The sequence below is a fragment of the Elgaria multicarinata genome, chromosome 1 (genome assembly GCF_023053635.1).
Source record: "Elgaria multicarinata webbii isolate HBS135686 ecotype San Diego chromosome 1, rElgMul1.1.pri, whole genome shotgun sequence".
NCBI classification, from domain to species: domain Eukaryota; kingdom Metazoa; phylum Chordata; class Lepidosauria; order Squamata; family Anguidae; genus Elgaria; species Elgaria multicarinata.
In genome coordinates this window covers 98,590,676-98,608,811 of record NC_086171.1, presented here as the reverse complement: position 1 = coordinate 98,608,811, position 18,136 = coordinate 98,590,676, and the positions used below count along the sequence as shown (strand labels likewise).

Below are 18,136 nucleotides of genomic sequence, written 5' to 3'. Positions count from 1 at the left end.
ACTAGCTGCTACATCTCATTTGCAAGGTAATACAATAATGGAGAAGTAGATAATGAGATACTCTACAATTTATTTATTTATTTATTTACTATTCTATGATTCTATGATATCAGACTGATAAAATGTGTAGAATCTGGTAATTGTTTCTGCAGTTAAAGTGCATGCTGCTTAAAGCAAAAACAGCCTTTCTCAATGTAAGGATAGCCTTGAGCTGTATTTTATTATGTTGTTGACCCAATTACATGTTTTTCTATATTTTACTCATTGTATTACACTGAAAATATGAGGTGTGGAAGTAGGAATCAATGAAAAGTAGGAAGGAATGATAAACCTTCCAAAATTTGTCAAATGAGAAGATGTATGGTTGGAAAAAACAGATTTCCCCCCCTAGATTGATTAGCGGTATGGCAGACTTAATTTGTTTGCCATGACAAAAGCTTTCAGAGGCAACAACTTACTTCATCAGATGCTTCTAAGCTTATGAAAAGTCTTGTCACATTAAACCAGATAGGGCAGTGCCATTTGCCATATGGATCCTCCTGTTCACATGAAGCAGTTCCACTCCAGCACCAGATTATGCTGGAGGCATCTATCTCTCATTGGGCACTGACCTTTGCAGTCCTTTGTGGTGGGAGCCAAGTGGAATTAGGATGCATATGAAGGGGTGTAATGCATGCTGGCTTTTGCAACCAAAAGTCAGGGCTGGCCCTCCCATGAGGCAGGGTGAATCTCCCACTTCAGGCAGTGTATTGGGAGGAACAGCAAATTGTGCATTCCCCCCACCCCACATACAAACCAGAAGGGTTCCCCACTGCTATTTCACTGGTGTGAGGTGGTGGCATTAGCAGGTGTTCCAGAGAGTACTGCTGGTCCTGTTGACAGCTCTCTGTTTCACTTTGAGAGGTCTCTCAGAGAGTGACAGAGGGCAGGTGGCTGCTCTAGAGGAGCTGTTTGCCCTCAGGCTCACTCTAAGAACCTTCTCAGAGTGAGCCAGAGACTGCCCAGACTCAAATGCCTGGCTCTGAGGGGGTCCTTCCTCAGAGCTATGCGTTGCCTGGCTGGAGAGTTGTCCTAGAAGATTGGCTCTACTGCAGTCGCAGCTGCCCATCATCTGGAGCAGCCACCTAGTGCTCTGTTTAGCCAGAGCTAACAGAAGACGGGTTGCTGCTCCGAAGGAGAGGTGCCCTGGGAGATTGCCTGCCGCACAGGCAATCTCCTTGGACACCTCTTCAATCAATGCCTGGCTTTGAGGAAGGTCCTTTCAGAGCCAGGCACTTCAGACAGCATGACTCTCTGAACAGCTGTGCTGGGCATTTTTATTGTCTGTTTTTGCTGACACAGTTCTTCAGAGAATCTGCCCTCACTCTACTCAGGGTGGGTAGGTGCTGTGGCCACGGGGGCAGTTTGTGGTGGCAGTCGCAGCTTTTCTCCTGCCACCAGTGCTTATTGGACCAGCTCAAATTCCATGTGGACTATAGAGTCAGGCATCTTCTTTACATCTTTGGACTGCTTACATCTACTTAATTCATTTTTGTGAACTTCCCAGGGAGCTTCAGTTATTGGGCGGTATAAAAATGCAATCAATCAATCAAACAATCAATAAAAAATAATACCACACAAAAATAGATCTGAATTTTTGCAAAATAACTGCATGCTTGTTTACTTTATTTCCATATTGCATTCCAGCCCCAAAATGTGGGTTTCATGAATAGAAATCTTTGGAATTCTTTGACAGAGAATATACAGAATTAGGACATGGAGAGCATTTTGTGCTTTGGGGAATAGAAGTGTCTGAGGCCTGGCAAGACAATCACAAAAGTATAAATGTATGTGAAGGCATTGGAGTCATCAGCAAAGATGAGGTGACCACGGCTGAACATGAAAATATCTTGGGGCAGGCTGCAAATGGAGAAGGGAGAGGGCAAAGGGCAGAGCCTTGGAGCTTTCCATAACAAAGTGGGCAAGGGCACCAGACCATCACAGAGTGCCCTTCCAGCAAGTGCTTGTGCACACCACACAGAGGAAATCCAGCAACAGCATGGTTTTCCCTCAGCAAAAGCTCTATACTATTCCACTAATGCAATTTTTGTCCCCAGCACCCATTTTCTGGGTCTAATCTGTGCCAGTAACCATAGTGGGCAGGATACTTCAACATATCTTGGGACAGTCCTGAGGATAATGGACAGAGCTAAATTAATGGTGAGTTGACATTTAACAGTGAAATAAATAAATACTTAGATTCCAGGCCAATTAAGTTGGTACTATAAGAGAGGGAAAATGCTGGTTAAGGGTATGCTAACAGCTGAACTGTAAATCACTTCTTTAAATACATTTTCCTTTGATAGCTGAGTATATGCATATCATTAGCTTGTAAATGCCTCTAATAAGCCTGTCTACACTAATATGCCAAAAAGAGTCTAATTAACGCCTAACCCTCCCCACCCCTCTTTGCAAGATGAGATGGCGAAGAGTTGATATTAGATCTTTCTCACTGTAGCATCAGCTAAGTGCCGCTGCAGTGAAGCAGCTCATTAAAAAGCTGGTTTATTTATTTATTACAATCCTGCCTGTCAGATTTGATGGGCCATATATATCTCACATGGGTGGCAAGGTGGGGCTTTGTACTTTTCCTCTTTGAGTTATCAGCTCAGCCCCGCCCACAGGTACACCGTGAGACCATAGATAGTGGCAGCCCACATGAAGAGCAAGGAGGCAAAACTCTCTCCTTCCTCACTAGTAAGCAGGCTTTCAGCTAAGCCACTGTAGCCAAGATTATTTTATTTTTAAAATTAATATAAAATAATAATATAAATTATTTAATATAAAATTTAAAATAATAGGTTTATCAGGACTTTCATCTGCTTATATATTACCCTTTTTCTCCAAAGAATTTTTCCTAAAAAAATTTGAGGGGTGGGGTGGGGTTCTTATGAAATGTGTTAGCATGTTGAGTGAAAAGCTTATTAAGGCAAGGTGTAAAATATTGATTTAGCTGCTCTTTATTCCTTCAAAATTTATTATTATGTAATAAATATGTAATACAGTGTATAGTATTGCGAGTAATTGCAATTTCTGTATAAGTAGATCCCTATATGATGCATGTGAGAGAAACTGATCTCTGAAAATATACCCATAAAATTACAAGCGAACATGTGAAAGAGTAGAGAAGATAAACATGAAAGTTCGGAACCAGAAGCAATTGATCTTTCAGAAACTGATTTCATCTAGAAAAACTTGAGATGGTAGTATTTTCAAAGATACATTATGTATTTATTAAATGACATGATAGAGGTTTCATGTGGTCAATTTTGTCCACAGTTTCCATGACACTTTCAGTGCAATCTTGCTGTGCAATGTATAGTACTGAGAGTCGTTACTGTATAAGTAGATCCCTATCTGCTGCATATGAGAGAAACTGATCTCTGAAAATATGCTTGCACGTTTGTTGCAGCTATTGAGACCCCTGTGACGTACAGGAGTAAATTTCCTTCACAATAATTATTTGCCAAACACAGTTCTACGAAGCAGTGGTCAGGATGCACGGGGAAACCCCTCCCTGAAGTTTACAAGACAAGCAAGTTTGGTAAACACATGTTTGCCTTGTAACATGTAGCCCTCAGGCAGTTGGTATTACTGGGCTAGGCAATGGTTTGATATAAGCAATTACACACACACACACAAACACACACTACTAATCATTGGATTCCTTTAGTCTATAGCAGTGACATTGCTCACTTGCACATCACTGGAGGAGTGGGCTGCTCTGAATGTGCAAAGTAAAAAATCCGCATGTGAAGTTATGTTCCCCATTAAAATGAATAGACTGCCCAGTTCAGTACTTTACACAGTTGCTTCTATTATGTGGATCACTGTGCAATTTTCCCTCACTTCCCATGTTTCTCCTTTGACACCACTAAAGTCCGTGCCAAGTCAGCCCACATTGAACAGTATCATTGAAATACACAACTGAGAATAACACATGCAATTATGCAAACCCATGTTTAAACCAAAGCAAATTAGAATACATTTTACTAATCAAAAATATATTTTGTGCAAAAAGGTACAGATATTTTTGCTACAGAATTTCAATTTCCCCAAATAATCTCTTTAAAAGATATATTTTCCCAAAATGTATAATTGTATCCCCAAACCATGGTTAGGGACAAGGACTGAGTGAGATAAACCAAGGAGCAGTTAGGATGGAAGGCCTACAGGGGATCAGACTGGAACATCCCTTGTGTGCAGAATGGAACGTACCTCAACATACAAGTGTTCTGAGGACGATGCTAGGGGACCCCTGCTGCACACGCTATAGCTTTAACTCTTACCTTGTATTGTTTGACAGCTCAAACATACAAGACTCCAGGCAAGGCAAGCCTGTATATTTTAGACAGTAAAAAAAGGGGGGGGAAGTGGGGGCTTTTGCACACAATCCTCAGGGCTGGGAAAATGCAGGTGGGGTGTGTGTGTGAAGGCTTCGACCATGACTGGGGTCGCGATCAGAGCAGGGATGGGGGTGATGGACCGAGAAAGAGGGAGTCAGTGACAGCCTTTCTAAAGTGCCATTTGGACACAGATGGAGCGGCTCAGCCATTATTGTGAAGAGCGAATGTGGCCATGCTTGTGAAGAGCGGCAGGGATTTCTGCTGCTTTTACCAAGTGGCTCGCTGATTGATACCCACTATTCACGTTGGGTTGGCAGTGTGTCAGGTTCAGATGTCACGTCAGCCCACCACGGGTAAAACAACCCTTAGAACAAGCCATCGGTTGTTAGGGTGATTTGTTGCCAGCACACAAGCCACACTGTGGGAATTGGTCTGGGTTCAGACAATATGACAACCCACCATGGCTTGTCACACACATTGAGTTGTCAAGTCGTGCAAACACAGTCACTGAGTGTAATCTATGTGAGACAAAACCACAGCAGCCCAAGGTTAGATGATCTACAGGTTCTCAGGACACAGCACACTAACGCTCAGGTTTAGCAGCTCCCATTTAACTGCTATTCCAGTTATTAATAACATGAACTAATGATGGAGTCATGTTGAGGTTCTTGGGACTGTCAGTGGAGCCATCAGGTCAGAAGACTTGGCATCCGTCTGATGCTGAACAGAACCTGTCTGTATTGCACTACTACACATGGTTATTAATCTTGTCCATCATTTCCTCCATGGGATCTATCTGATGCAATATGTTAGGAACCTCTCCTGAGCCAGTTTTCTTATGCTTTCAAGAGAGCTTTGGCTATTGGACAGTATAGAAATGTAATAAATAAATGGGAACAAAGGAATGTGTGGGAACAGCTGCACAGGTGCATTGGTTGTGCTGCTGGGTAACTTCCATTCATTTCAATGGAGGTGGTACAGGTGACACTCCTCTTGGTTTACACCCTATCAATAGCAAAACTGATCACATCTGCCAGCTCTGTGCAGAAGATAAACAGATGTATCTCCACACTAAAGAAAGGTTTAACATTTTAATGCATATTAGCTACATATGAGCTCCTTTCTATTTGCCCCCTTTATGCAGATATGTAGGAAGCTCATTAACAAGGTGAGAGGCTGGAGCTTAATTAGAAAGGAAGAGAAGGCAGGGACAGTTTGATTTAGCCCCGTCAGCCAATGAATGGGCTAATTGGCCTTTGGCAGCATCAAAGGCCTTTATTAATTGAGCAACCTGTACTCATTCATTACAATCTTTACTCCATCGTTCCTTATTGTGGGCTGGGAAATGTTAATCATTCTATTCCCCATTCAGCAAAACCTATATGTCCCAAGCACCAGCCACTTCCTTACTCAGGGCTGCAGCTTCGAATGCTTGAGTTTGAGAAAGAGCATTACTAGCAAAAAGGGGAGAAGAACGGAAACTGCACTAGGTTAAAGGGCATTGATGGGTGGCGGCGGCAGTATGGCTTACCAGGAAACTCACCTTTATCCTAGATCTACTCCTCGGACAGGATGTCTGACTGCATGTGAGCTTGAGGCACTACTTCAGAATGATTGTGGGTAGCCCATGGGTGGGGAGAAACAGTATCCAACTACCCTACCATGTAGAAACCTGTGAGCAGGTATGGTGAATATCAATATACAATTAACAGGAATACTACTATAAGGAAAGAGCTTTAAATGTTGTCGAAATCCTGCTGGAAGTGCAGGGAGTCAGGCCTGTGTGGTAGCCCTAGCAGCTTCTGTAGAAGTGAGTCTAGCTCCTTAAGTATGCGAGGGCAGGCTACAAGTACTCAGTAATGAGTGAAGAAATACTCTGTGCCTGCTCAAAGGGATTTTATTTTAGAATATAACCATTCCTCTGTTTCATTTAAGATGGGAAGGGAGGAGATTCGTCAACTTGACAGTCGTTTAGAATTTAAAAAAGCAATGAAGGCTGATCTATTCCGGCAGGCCTACCCAGTGAAATTTTAGGATGTTTTAAAGATGTTTAAATCATGTATGGTATGTTTTTAATTAGTTTTTCATGTGTATTTTATATCGTGTTTTTATACTGTGTTTTATACTTTGAATGGTTTTAGTTTTTGTGAACCACCCAGGGAGCTTCGGCAGTTGGGTGGCGTAAAAATGCAATAAATAAAGTTAAAATTGGCATGATCAAAGGAAAGAGTTGGTGCTATGAGGGGAAACTCAACAGTGCCTCGTCCTTCTGCCCTGCCCCTCCCCCTCCCCCTCCCCCCCACAGCCCAAATCTACTTGCACCGTTAACAGTACACGAATGGAATGTAGCCTCCCATTGCTTACTGTGCTGGCTTTAGAGCATTGGACATGGGACATTACAGAGATGGGAGAGAGACCACATCTCATCAACTCACTTCACAGCAGCCTGGGAGGATATGGCCTTTTGTTGTCAACTGAACACAGAGAGGGAGAGGTGGCCATGCCTCCACCAGGTCACTCCACACCCTGGTCATGTGTAGCATTTGCCCCTCACTTCCTTGGCCACTGGAGGTAGACAAGACTTAGCGTGCCATTACTCATGGGGTTGGCGCCAAAGATCACATCCACACTTCTGCCATTCACTTTTTTTCTGAATGATTTAGGTGGACTTATAGGTTATATGAAATATGCATCTTCATTTGCATCATATTAGGAGGCTCACACTACCTATTTCCCACCTTTATGTCTATTGTTTGTAGGAGCTTGGATTAATTCCATTAAAACATCCCTGAATGAAAATTAGGCTCAAGTTTTTCCTTAAGATGTTTCTTCTGGTTGCTTTGTAATAAAGGATTTTTGAACGATGTTATTGCCAGTAAGGTTCACACCTTGAGGATGCTTCTTGGATGCTCAGGTGAAAGAAGGGCTTAGTACCTTCCTTGGAGAAGATGGACATGGTTACAGTCATTAATGAGTTGATAACCTCTATGCTGGACTACTGCAATGTACTCTATATAAGGCTGTCCTTGAGAAGCATCACAAACGTCAAACAACACTAAGCAAAAAACAAATAAAACTAAAATTACCCAAAGCAGCAGAATACAAAAAGGTGAAAGGTAGCCATTAAACAAGTAGACCTCCTCCAGTAGTAAAAATTGTTCAGTGGAGCAAGTTAAAACAATCCAAAGCAGAATCTTAAAATCATTCATATACCCAAAGCCCTCCAAAACAGGAACCCTTTATCCATCTGGGGGAAGTCTATTAATGAGATAATCTATTAATGAGATTGTAATCCTATGCGGCAGGGCCTTGCTATTTACTGTTTTACTCTGTACAGCACCATGTACATTGATGGTGCTATATAAATAATAATAATAATAATAATAATAATAATAATAATAATAATAATAATAATAAGCCTGCCTTTGGAAAGAATTTGAGAGGCTGGAACATGGCAAACAAACAAACAAACAAACAACCTCTGAAGCAATGACAAAAGAGTTCCTCTCCATTATCGTACTGACTGTTGGCAATACGTTGTGGGCTCTTTGCATCTCATCTCAGGTGTGCTTCATTCTGCTCTGCCTATCCCCAGTCACTGAGCTATATCCTTATATGTTTTCTATCTGTCTAAGCCAGAGTTTGGAACTGACTGATGCTATGCAGGTACTTTCTGGTCTTTATTCTGCTATCAGTGGTTTTAGTCCTGAGCTTGTCCTGTGGCCCTAGTCTCTCTCCTACTTGTCATTCTGATCCTTGGACCTGGCCCTGATTGCTTTGAGTTCCAAGTCCTACTCCTGCATGCCTACCACCTTGCCCTGAATTCTAGGTCTTGCTACCTAATGGCCTTCAGTTTTTCCTTTTTCCCCTGCACGACTTTTCCTTGAAAGTTTCCCTGTCCAGAGTTCTTACCAGTTGTAGAGGACTAGCCTAAAAGACTCAAAAGGCACAGTAGTATTTTCTGCATGAATTAAGAACTTTTCCTGTTAGCTCTACCCCGTCAGGCCAACTCTGAAGTACCAGGCCAGCCAATCTGTCCCCCTTTCTGCCTGGGACCCATCCTCTGTCCTCATTTCACCACGTGCCACTGAGCTCCACCCATCTTATGAGGCTCCACTCCATAGTCTGCCAACCCCTTCTCTCTCAGCCTCTGTGCCTTAAGAGTCTCTGCATTGAAAGTTGGTTTAGTAAATATCTTCTTAATATGAAGTTAAGAAAAATGTAGGAGAACCTTCTTTGATACCCTTGTCAACATGCAAAGACAGTATGGATTCTATCCCTTTGTTATTCCTTTATGTTTGTTTTCTGCTTGTAATATCTGAGCTCAGGATGGGTAACACATTTAAAACAGGGTGCAGATATCCAAAATCCTTTCTCCTTTCCATTCCCACCAAGACGGCTTTTGAAAAAAACCTTATTCTCCTCCTCTGGGCCACCCATTTACCCTCCTTTCTCTTTCCTAGGACCAGAGAATCCATTGCCTCGTTATTCAGATTATTGTTTTAACAAGATGTCTCATTCTCTCTGAGGCAGCAAATGCACAGAAGGGCCCATCAATTTTCATAGAAAGCCGTTAAAGTTCTTTCTCATTAGCCATAATTAAAAGGTACCGCCTGTACTCCCAATAGATCACATTGCAAGGTATGGTCGCTGAAAAGATACATTCTCCTTGATTATTTGCAAACCAAAGCAACAAGACCAGTGGAGGGTCCGGGGGCTTTCAGAGTGTAGAAGCAGAAGGGGAAAGCTTACTTCCTCCATACAAGAAAACATTTTTCACACTAGGAAAAATAAAAAGTTGAAACATTTTAAATCCAGCGCATAGGCCACCCAATAGTTGCTGGATAGGTTTCTGCTCCACTTGGACAGAGAAGAAATAATTTATCCTCTCAATGGATATGCACAAATATATTCCATCACAAAGTCTTAAATTCCAGAGATAGGAGACCTCAAATGCTATCCCCAAGTACAAAAATATACAGATATTCCTGGTGTCTATGGCTGGGGGTTGGGTGACTGGGGGAGTTGAATGCCCCTTGAGGTGTCTGATGCCTATCAGCTGCTGTGGGTGAGTAGTTCGGGAAGTGCTCTGTAGTGTTTGCAGGCTGTATGCATGTCCTGAGAGCTGCTGACATGACTGTTTTCCCTCCAGGCCTGCAAATGGTGAGTGGGGGCATGTTGCCCCCTCCCCCTTGTGGAGCTTGAACTCCCATCCCTTGCTGGCAGCTGCTGCTGCTCCTACTACTATTGATGAGTCTGTGGGTGCACGTGTTATGTGTTCTGCCCTATTAAGAAGCATAAGGGGGTTCAACCCCCTGCCTGGGGACTGGCAGTAGCAGTTATTGCTGTCTGTGCCACTGGGGCAGCTGTGCAGGAGTGTGTGGAAATTGAAGACATGTGCTGGGGGCATGTCCCTCTGTGTTCAAGGCGCATGTGGGCGCCATTGTCCGCACAGTTCCTGAATGGTGGGCACTGAAACAGTTTCCAGGCTGTTTGGTAGTGGTTGTTTTTTGCCATTTTTATGCCATCGTTGTGTGTGTCTCCCCTTTTCCTCTTGTCTGAATACACATTGGATATGCCAGTCACTCTGCTAGTTTAGTAGAGGTGTATTTCTGGTCCTGGTATAATGGAAATATAGGATTGTTCTGGGGACAAATAAATTGTAACCTGCTGGTAAAAGGCTAAGTGAGATATTTTTTTAAGTGTTAAAAGGAAACCTTGGTGGTTTTCTTGTACCATTTTTTCTACCGATTCAGGCATGAGCATTGTGGAGGTGGGGAGGAATCCTGTTTCATGTGGAGGACAGCATAAAATACTTTATTACAAAGCAGAATTACTCTGAAGACTGATGGATTCACCCATGAGACTCACTCACATTTATGGAGGTTGTAAGTTATATACTCTTGGGGAACTAGAGGAAACATTACAAGTGCCTTTTATGGGTTAAACTTCATGCAATATATTAGGCTCACCAGGGAACAGACAAGAGTTTACAGCAAACTATAACTTTAATGCATCCAAACCACTGCATTATTTTCAGAGGGATTATTAGTAACCAAGGTAGGGTACGGAATACTTCCTTGTGCCTGTTCCCATGAAATGTTCTGCTTACATTTAAGGGAGTCAGGATTCAGGAGCACCTAGATTCTTTTTCTTCCTACTCTACAAGCAGGAACTGGAGGAAGAGCTGCCCATTTCCTGTCCTTTGGGTCAATGCTAACACAACCATGTTGATATTGTTACTCAGGAGAGTGGGGGTGACAAGGGTGAAGAACAGGGGGCAGAATTCATCTTAAAATAATCTTTAATGTGATTCACAGGTTTTTCACCCACAACAGCAGAATGCACAGCGATTTCTAAACATTCCCCCACTGAACACATAGCTAGCATGAGGCTTTGGGCCCCCAGAAGATAGAATAGGTTTAGTGAGGAGCTGAAGTAGCAGAATAACTACAACACCGGCCATTTGAAAGGCTACAGGAGTTTGGGAGGAAAAATGTCTTTGGCCTCTAGAAAGTAGAGCAATGAACCTAGAGGCAGAGCCTCTGCTCTTATTCGTATTAGGGTTTAGCAATCAAAAGAAAAGGAAGTCACGAGGAACCAAGGAGGGCTGCAAGATTTAATTGATTAATCAGCTGAATTAATCAATCAAAAAACCTTCAGGCTGAACGTGAATGCTGGCAAAAAAAACAAAAAAAAAGGTGAGGAAGTTGGGGTATGGTAGGAAAGCTGCTGTGTAGGCTATGATGTAATTTCAGAAATCTAGGGCGTTACTAGACGGGGCTCTAGCGCGCGTTACCTTCCGCAGTCACGTGGAGGCTTCCAGATGACGTTCACGGGGATCCGCCGTTATCCTGCGGTGAAGCCTCTTTCTCCCGACTTTAAAAAAGTGAGTTCTAGTGCGCCTTTTCCTGCCGTCCCGCGGTAATTCGGAGTACGTGTGGAAGGATGTGAGGTCGCTGCGGTCCGCACTGGGCAGGAAAAGGCGTGCTAAGGGGGAGTGGTCAGCGGCTTCGGTCAAGCCGCCTCCGACATTTGCGCGCAGTCCGCCAGCTGGGGCAGCGCGGCGGAGCGGCTTTTTTTTTTTATTCCCCCAGTGACAGTTTGCGCAGGAACGGAGGAACGGAAAAGTGGCTGGTGACTCCTTGCGGTGGGCAGCTACCGTGGCCGCATAATGGCGGTGCTGTGCGCTGCCTGTTAGTGTGGGTACCAGGCTGGCAGAGGGCAGAGCTGTTTGTGGGCTGCTGCCATGGCTATGGCCAGATGTGGGTTGGCTCCTTGGGATGGGGCACAGGGCACAGAGGCGGTCATCGCCGCCGACACCTCAGAGGCATGATGGGAGATGTAGGCACAGAGTGCCCATGCAGACGATTGACCTCGGGTCATATTACACCTGCCACGACCCCCATCAGGAAGTGAGCGCATCAATGCCCTCAACAGCACCAGCAGCACTTCAGCTGCCACTGCCACTGCCGCCGCCGGCTCCGGCACCGCCGCCGCGGCCAGCGGCGGCATCGCTGACGGCTGCACAAGTTTGCGGTCTTTCAGACGTGCGCAAACCGTGCAGCAAGCGAAAAAAAAAGCCGTGGCAATCAGGCCAGTGTGGCTGCACAACCGTGCTCGCGGCGGCAGCAGCACAACCGGTGCAAACTTCCGCCACAAATCGAAGGCAGGTGTGGATCATGAGGCGTCACGGCTGAACGGGAAAATCCGCTTTCACCGCTCCTCAACGACGGAACACCTGGTAGGTCTAGCAAAGCCCCTCGAGAAGCACTTTCAGAATTAAAATAGAAACTTTTCATTCATGACTCATGAGATTATATGTAAATATAGGATGGGATTGTGGCATACACTCTCTCCCTGTGGTGCATATAAGGATAGCTCAACACCTTTCATTCACATTCTGCTATTTTTAAAATATGAATAGCAAGAATAGAGCATTGTGAAGACAGATCGAAAGTCGCAGCGGTACACATATTTAACACTTTTGTAATCCAAAACTTTCTGAACGTTCTCTCTGAATGTTATTTTGAGCACGCTCAAAATAACCAGGATTTCAGTGACTGAACTGAAAGCTGGGCAATACAAGAAATATGGTTGAAGTAAAAAAAGAAAGAAAAAAGCTTGCCTCTAGCAAGTTGCTTCTGGCAGGTGCACTAAATGCTTATGCATATAAAACTGCCCCTCAGGGTACCCTTGAGTCATGATCTTGGGTTCCACTTACAGCAGTTTGTGATTCTATAGAAAAAAAGAGGATCTCTGATATGAGCATCAACTGCTCAGTCTGCATCCTTTCAGTGAAGCCCTTGAATTATATCGTTTTTGTTAATTAATCTCCATGTAGAGAACAGCAGGCCGAAGTGACAGTAAGGAAATGATAAAAAGAGGAACTGGCTTTGATACTCTTGCTATTTCTGAAAACAACAGTTTAGCCATCAGAGGTCCCCAGCACTTCACAAACTGTAAGGAGGTGAAGGAAACAGCAACTGGGAAAAGAGCTTTTTCCGCTGAAGATTACCAAAATGCAGCTCCCTTCTGCCTTTTGCTTATAGATTTCATTAGAGGTGCTGTGAATATCCATGCTTTCCCACTCCTGAGGCAAAGATCACATATTTGCTGTTGTGGATAAGCATCTGTTGAGAGTAGCTTTAAGATTATCAGTGGACCTACACACACAAAGAGTTACTGGGTACACAGGATAATTCAGGTAAGCCATTTGTGCACCTTGAGTTGTATCCAGTGCTAATCATACTTAGAGTAGACCCATTCAAATGAATGGAACTTAAGCTAGAGTCACATTGGAAATTACCCAGTGATCTAGCATTAGGCCTGTGCATTGGAATGGAACATTTTTTGATGCCTGGTGGGAGCATTAATGGAGAAGAGAGGAAAGATGGAAGAGCAAAAGTTTGCTGGCCCTGAGGCAGGAAACATCTCGTGTATCATCCAGGAAGGGAGCAGTGCAGAGCACTGGGAAAGAAGAGATCAGGAGAACCAGCTGGGAAGCAACACCAGCACAGACCCTGAGTGCCAGCGCTTCAGGGACTTCTGCTACCAGGAGGACGAGGGCCCCCAAGAGGTTTGCTGCCGAGTTCACCACTTTTGCTGCCAGTGGCTGAAACCAGAGAGGAAAACGAAAGCTCAGATGCTGGACCTGGTGGTGCTAGAGAAGTTCCTTGCTGTCCTGCCCCCGGAGATGGAGAGCTGGGTCAGAGAATGTGGAGCAGAGACCAGTTCCCAGGCGATGGCCCTGGCAGAATGCTTCCTCCTGAGCCAGGCAGAGGACAAGAAGCAGGTGCAGGAGAAGTTCACCAAAGCACCCACAGATTTCCTTGAGGCAGAGAAAGGTCTGTCAGGCTCCACACAGAGGCCGCTGGATGAGTGGATCTTGCAGGAGGGTGACGGAGGACCCTCCTCACTGGGGAGTGGAAAGACCCACAGAGAGAGTGTACTGATCCTGGGAGATCCTTCTAGGCCTCCTTCGCTTGGTGGTGGAGTGGAAGCGGTTTCTGCACAGCCTGGGCAGGGTCTGGTGACCTTTGAGGAGGTGTCTGTTCATTTCTCGGAGGAGGAGTGGGTTCTGCTGGACCCAAGCCAAAGGACTCTGCACAAGGAAGTTATGGAGGATATACGTGGGATCCTGGCTTCTCTGGGTCATTGCACGATCAGCAACAAAACTGGCAGGCACCAGAAAAAGAAAAGTGAAGATCTTTTTGAATGAAGTAATAGGAATCCCACGGTGGGAAGACACAGAGGAAAAGCTCTCAGTATATTTGGTATCACCTTACCAAATGTCAACGGTTTCACACAGAAGACAGAAGATTAAAATGCTTGGAGGGTGAAAAGCAATTCAGTTCCAACTCAGAACTTATCATAGAATCATAGAATCATAGAATAGCAGAGTTGGAAGGGGCCTACAAGGCCATCTAGTCCAACCCCGTGCTCAATGCAGGAATCCACCCTAAAGCATCCCTGAAAGATGCTTGTCCAGCTGCCTCTTGAATGCCTCTAGTGTGGGAGAGCCCACAACCTCCCTAGGTAACTGATTCCATTGTCGTACTGCTCTAACAGTCAGGAAGTTTTTCCTGATGTCCAGCCGGAATCTGGCTTCCTTTAACTTGAGCCCGTTATTCCGTGTCCTGCACTCTGGGAGGATGGAGAAGAGATCCTGGCCCTCCTCTGTGTGACAACCTTTTAAGTATTTGAAGAGTGCTATCATGTCTCCCCTCAATCTTCTCTTCTCCAGGCTAAACATGCCCAGTTCTTTCAGTCTCTCTTCATAGGGCTTTATTTCCAGACCCCTGATCATCCTGGTTGCCCTCCTCTGAACACACTCCAGCTTGTCTGCATCCTTCTTGAATTGTGGAGCCCAGAACTGGACACAATACTCTAGATGAGGCCTAACCAGGGCCGAATAGAGAGGAACCAGTACCTCACGTGATTTGGAAGCTATACTTCTGTTAATGCAGCCCAGAATAGCATTTGCCTTTCTTGCAGCCATATCACACTGTTGGCTCATATTCAGCTTGCGATCTACAACAATTCCAAGATCTTTCTCGTTTGTGGTATTGCTGAGCCAAGTGTCCCCCATCTTGCAACTGTGCATTTGGTTTCTATTTCCTAAATGTAGAACTTGGCATTTATTTCATTCTGTTGTTTTCAGCCCAGCACTCCAGCCTATCAAGATCACTTTGAAGTTTGTTTCTGTCTTCCAGGGTATTAGCTATCCCACCCAATTTTGTGTCATCTGCAAATTTGATCAGCGTTCCCTACACCTCCTTGTCCAAATCATTAATAAAAATGTTGAAGAGCACTGGGCCCAGGACCGAGCCCTGCGGCACCCCACTTGTTGCCTCTCCCCAGTTTGAGAAGGTTCCGTTGATAAGTACTCTTTGAGTCTGATTCTGTATCCAACTGTGACTCCACCTAATAGTTGTTCCATCTAGCCCACTTTTAGCTAGTTTGTTAATCAGAATGTCATGTGGTACTTTGTCAAAAGCTTTGCTGAAGTCAAGATATATGATGTCCACAGCATTCCCACAGTCCACAAGGGAGGTTATCCTAACCGACATCGAAGAATACACTCAGGTGAAAAGCCCTTTGAATGCCTAGAGTGCAGAAAGAAATTTGCTCGCAGCACACACCTTAAGCTGCATCAAAGAATTCATACAGGGGAGAAGCCCTATCAATGCCTAGAGTGCGGAAAGAGCTTTGCTCACAGCACAGATTGTAAAAAACATCAAAGGACTCACACAGGGGTGAAGCCCTACAAATGCCTAGAGTGCGGAAAGAGCTTTGCCCGCAGCACACAGTGTAAGCAACATCAAAGAATTCATACAGGGGAGGAGCCCTACAAATGCCTAGAGTGCAGAAAGAGCTTTGGTCCGAGTGGCCACCTTAATCAACATCAAAGAATTCACACAGGGGAGAAGCCCTACAAATGCCTAGAGTGCGGAAAGAGCTTTGCTCACAGCACACACCTTAAGCTGCATCAAAGAACTCACACAGGGGAGAAGCCCTATCAATGCCTAGAGTGCGGAAAGAGCTTTGCTCAAAGCACAGATTGTAAGAAACATTAAAGGTTTCACACAGGGGAGAAGGCCTATCAATGCGTAGCGTGCGGAAAGAGCTTTGCTCACAGCACAGATTGTAAGAAACATCAAAGGACTCACACAGGGGAGAAGCCCTACAAATGCCTAGAGTGCAGAAAGAGCTTCAGTCAGAGGGGCCACCTTAATCAACATCAAAAAATTCACACAGGGGAGAAGACCTACAAATGCCTAGAGTGCAGAAAGAGTTTCAGTCAGAGCAGCCACCTTAATCAACATCGAAGAATTCACACAGGGGAGAAGCCCTATGAATGCCTGGAGTGCGGAAAGAGCTTCGGTCAGAGCAACCACCTTAATCAACATCGAAGAATTCACACAGGGGAGAAGCCCTATGAATGCCTGGAGTGCAGAAAGAGCTTCAGTCAGAGCAGCCACCTTACGAAACATCAAAGAATTCACACAAAGCAGAAGCCATAGAAGTTCTCAGAGGTTGGAAAGCAACTGTTGTTTTTAAATAGATACTGTTGTTTTTATGTTACAAATGGTTTTAATTTTTTTTAATATTTACTATTTTTAACTTTTGTAAACTGCCCTGAGAGCTTTGGCTATGGGGCGCTATATAAATTTAATAAATAAATTTGCAAGGATGGAACTATAAAGTAAAACTCTACATCTCATGGTCAGCTGCAGCTTTTGTGGGCCCTTGAGTACGCTATCACCTTTTCTTTCTTCTCCCCACCCCCTTCCGGACTCCAAATCATGGCTCCCTTACACACTTTTCTCTCCCTCATCCTCTATTTGGTCTACCTTTCACAGACACCCGCACTTCCCCATTGGAGCTCTGTTTCAAAAAGGGTTTACTCCCTCTACATCTGGGCTCGCTACACGGTGTGAGCACTTGCTCCCTGCCCACCCCCAGCCCAAATTGAAGGTATGTTAGAAGGAGCGGATCATGAAAGAATTGCTGCTCAGCTCCTTTCAAGCAACATCAACATGTCATTGCAAGGACTCCTGAGCCATTTTCCACTGGGAAAGACAAACACCCTTTAGCTTAGTTGGTGCTGATGAGGATAAAAAGTCAGCGAACGAGTTGTGGCTTTGCCTTTTCCAGGTCATCCTGCCAGCAGGAAATGTGACCTTGCTGTCTTGCAGAGTTCTCTGAGGCAAGATCCCATTTCCCCTTGGCAGAGATCCTTGGAGGCCACCAAGAAGAACCTCACTTGAACGTCTTGGAACACAAGAGGGTTGCTGCTCCAGTCCCTCTAGATGTCCCAAGCTAGAAAATCTTCAATCACCCCAGAGGTTCCAGTGGTATTTTAGGAAATATCTCTTCACTGCAGAGACACATGCAATTATTACAAGGGCTTCTGGGGTGAGCTCTCATTTCTTGACGGGAGCGTGTTTAGAGGAGCCAGCAGTTCTCTTGTGCTCTGCTTATTTGGCTGCTTGCTACCTGGCACTTCTCCCATAGAGAAATAGGAAACTGGTGCAGTATTTTGGGATAGCAGTGGGCCCTCTGGCAGGCTGTGGGTCATCAGTAGGTAGGTGCCCAACCTTGCTGGTCTTTGATGTTGCCCTTGCTTCATCTGTTAAGCTTACTCTGCATCCAAATTCTTGTTTCTAAGACTGCTGCTTTTAGCTTTTTAAATTATTTGCAACCTGAAATAAAGAAACATGGATATTATTTTACAGATTATACTGCTGGTGTGTTGCCTTATAAATTGCCATTGTTTTGGCTTGAATCTGTTTTAACTAGCTTATTAATTGTAGGAACTGTTGGTTGTTTCTGAAATTTTGTATATTGGTAACTTGAGATTTTAAATTGTGCTGTATTATTGAAATTCAGATTTGTTGTGATTGTTCATATTTGCTGTAGGCCACTTTGGAAAGACACTGCCTGGAAAGTTGTCAAAAATACTTTGAATAAATAAATATGCATGTTGCTCTTATAATTGAGCTTTATTATTAGATATAAATTCTAATAATAAAGAAATAATGTACACTCATGGTCACTTTTTTCTAGAGCTAGTTGAAAATGCTTGCTTCCTGGGTTCTTGTTTTTTATGACTAGGAGATTTTCCATACTGATCATTCCTTAGTAGATAAAGTGGCTGTTACAGGAACTCCAGGGGAAAGTGACCACGTCATACTTGAGTTCTTGATTTTAAAGGAAGCAAAAGCTGAGTGTAGCCATATACGTAC

The 18,136-nt window shown here is 44.3% G+C and overlaps 1 pseudogene; it reads left to right on the top strand.

Annotated features, from left to right (window-relative positions):
* Positions 1-13,629: 13,629 nt before the first annotated feature.
* LOC134401090 (zinc finger protein 135-like) lies at positions 13,630-16,411 on the top strand (annotated as a pseudogene).
* The last annotated feature ends 1,725 nt before the right edge of the window (positions 16,412-18,136 follow it).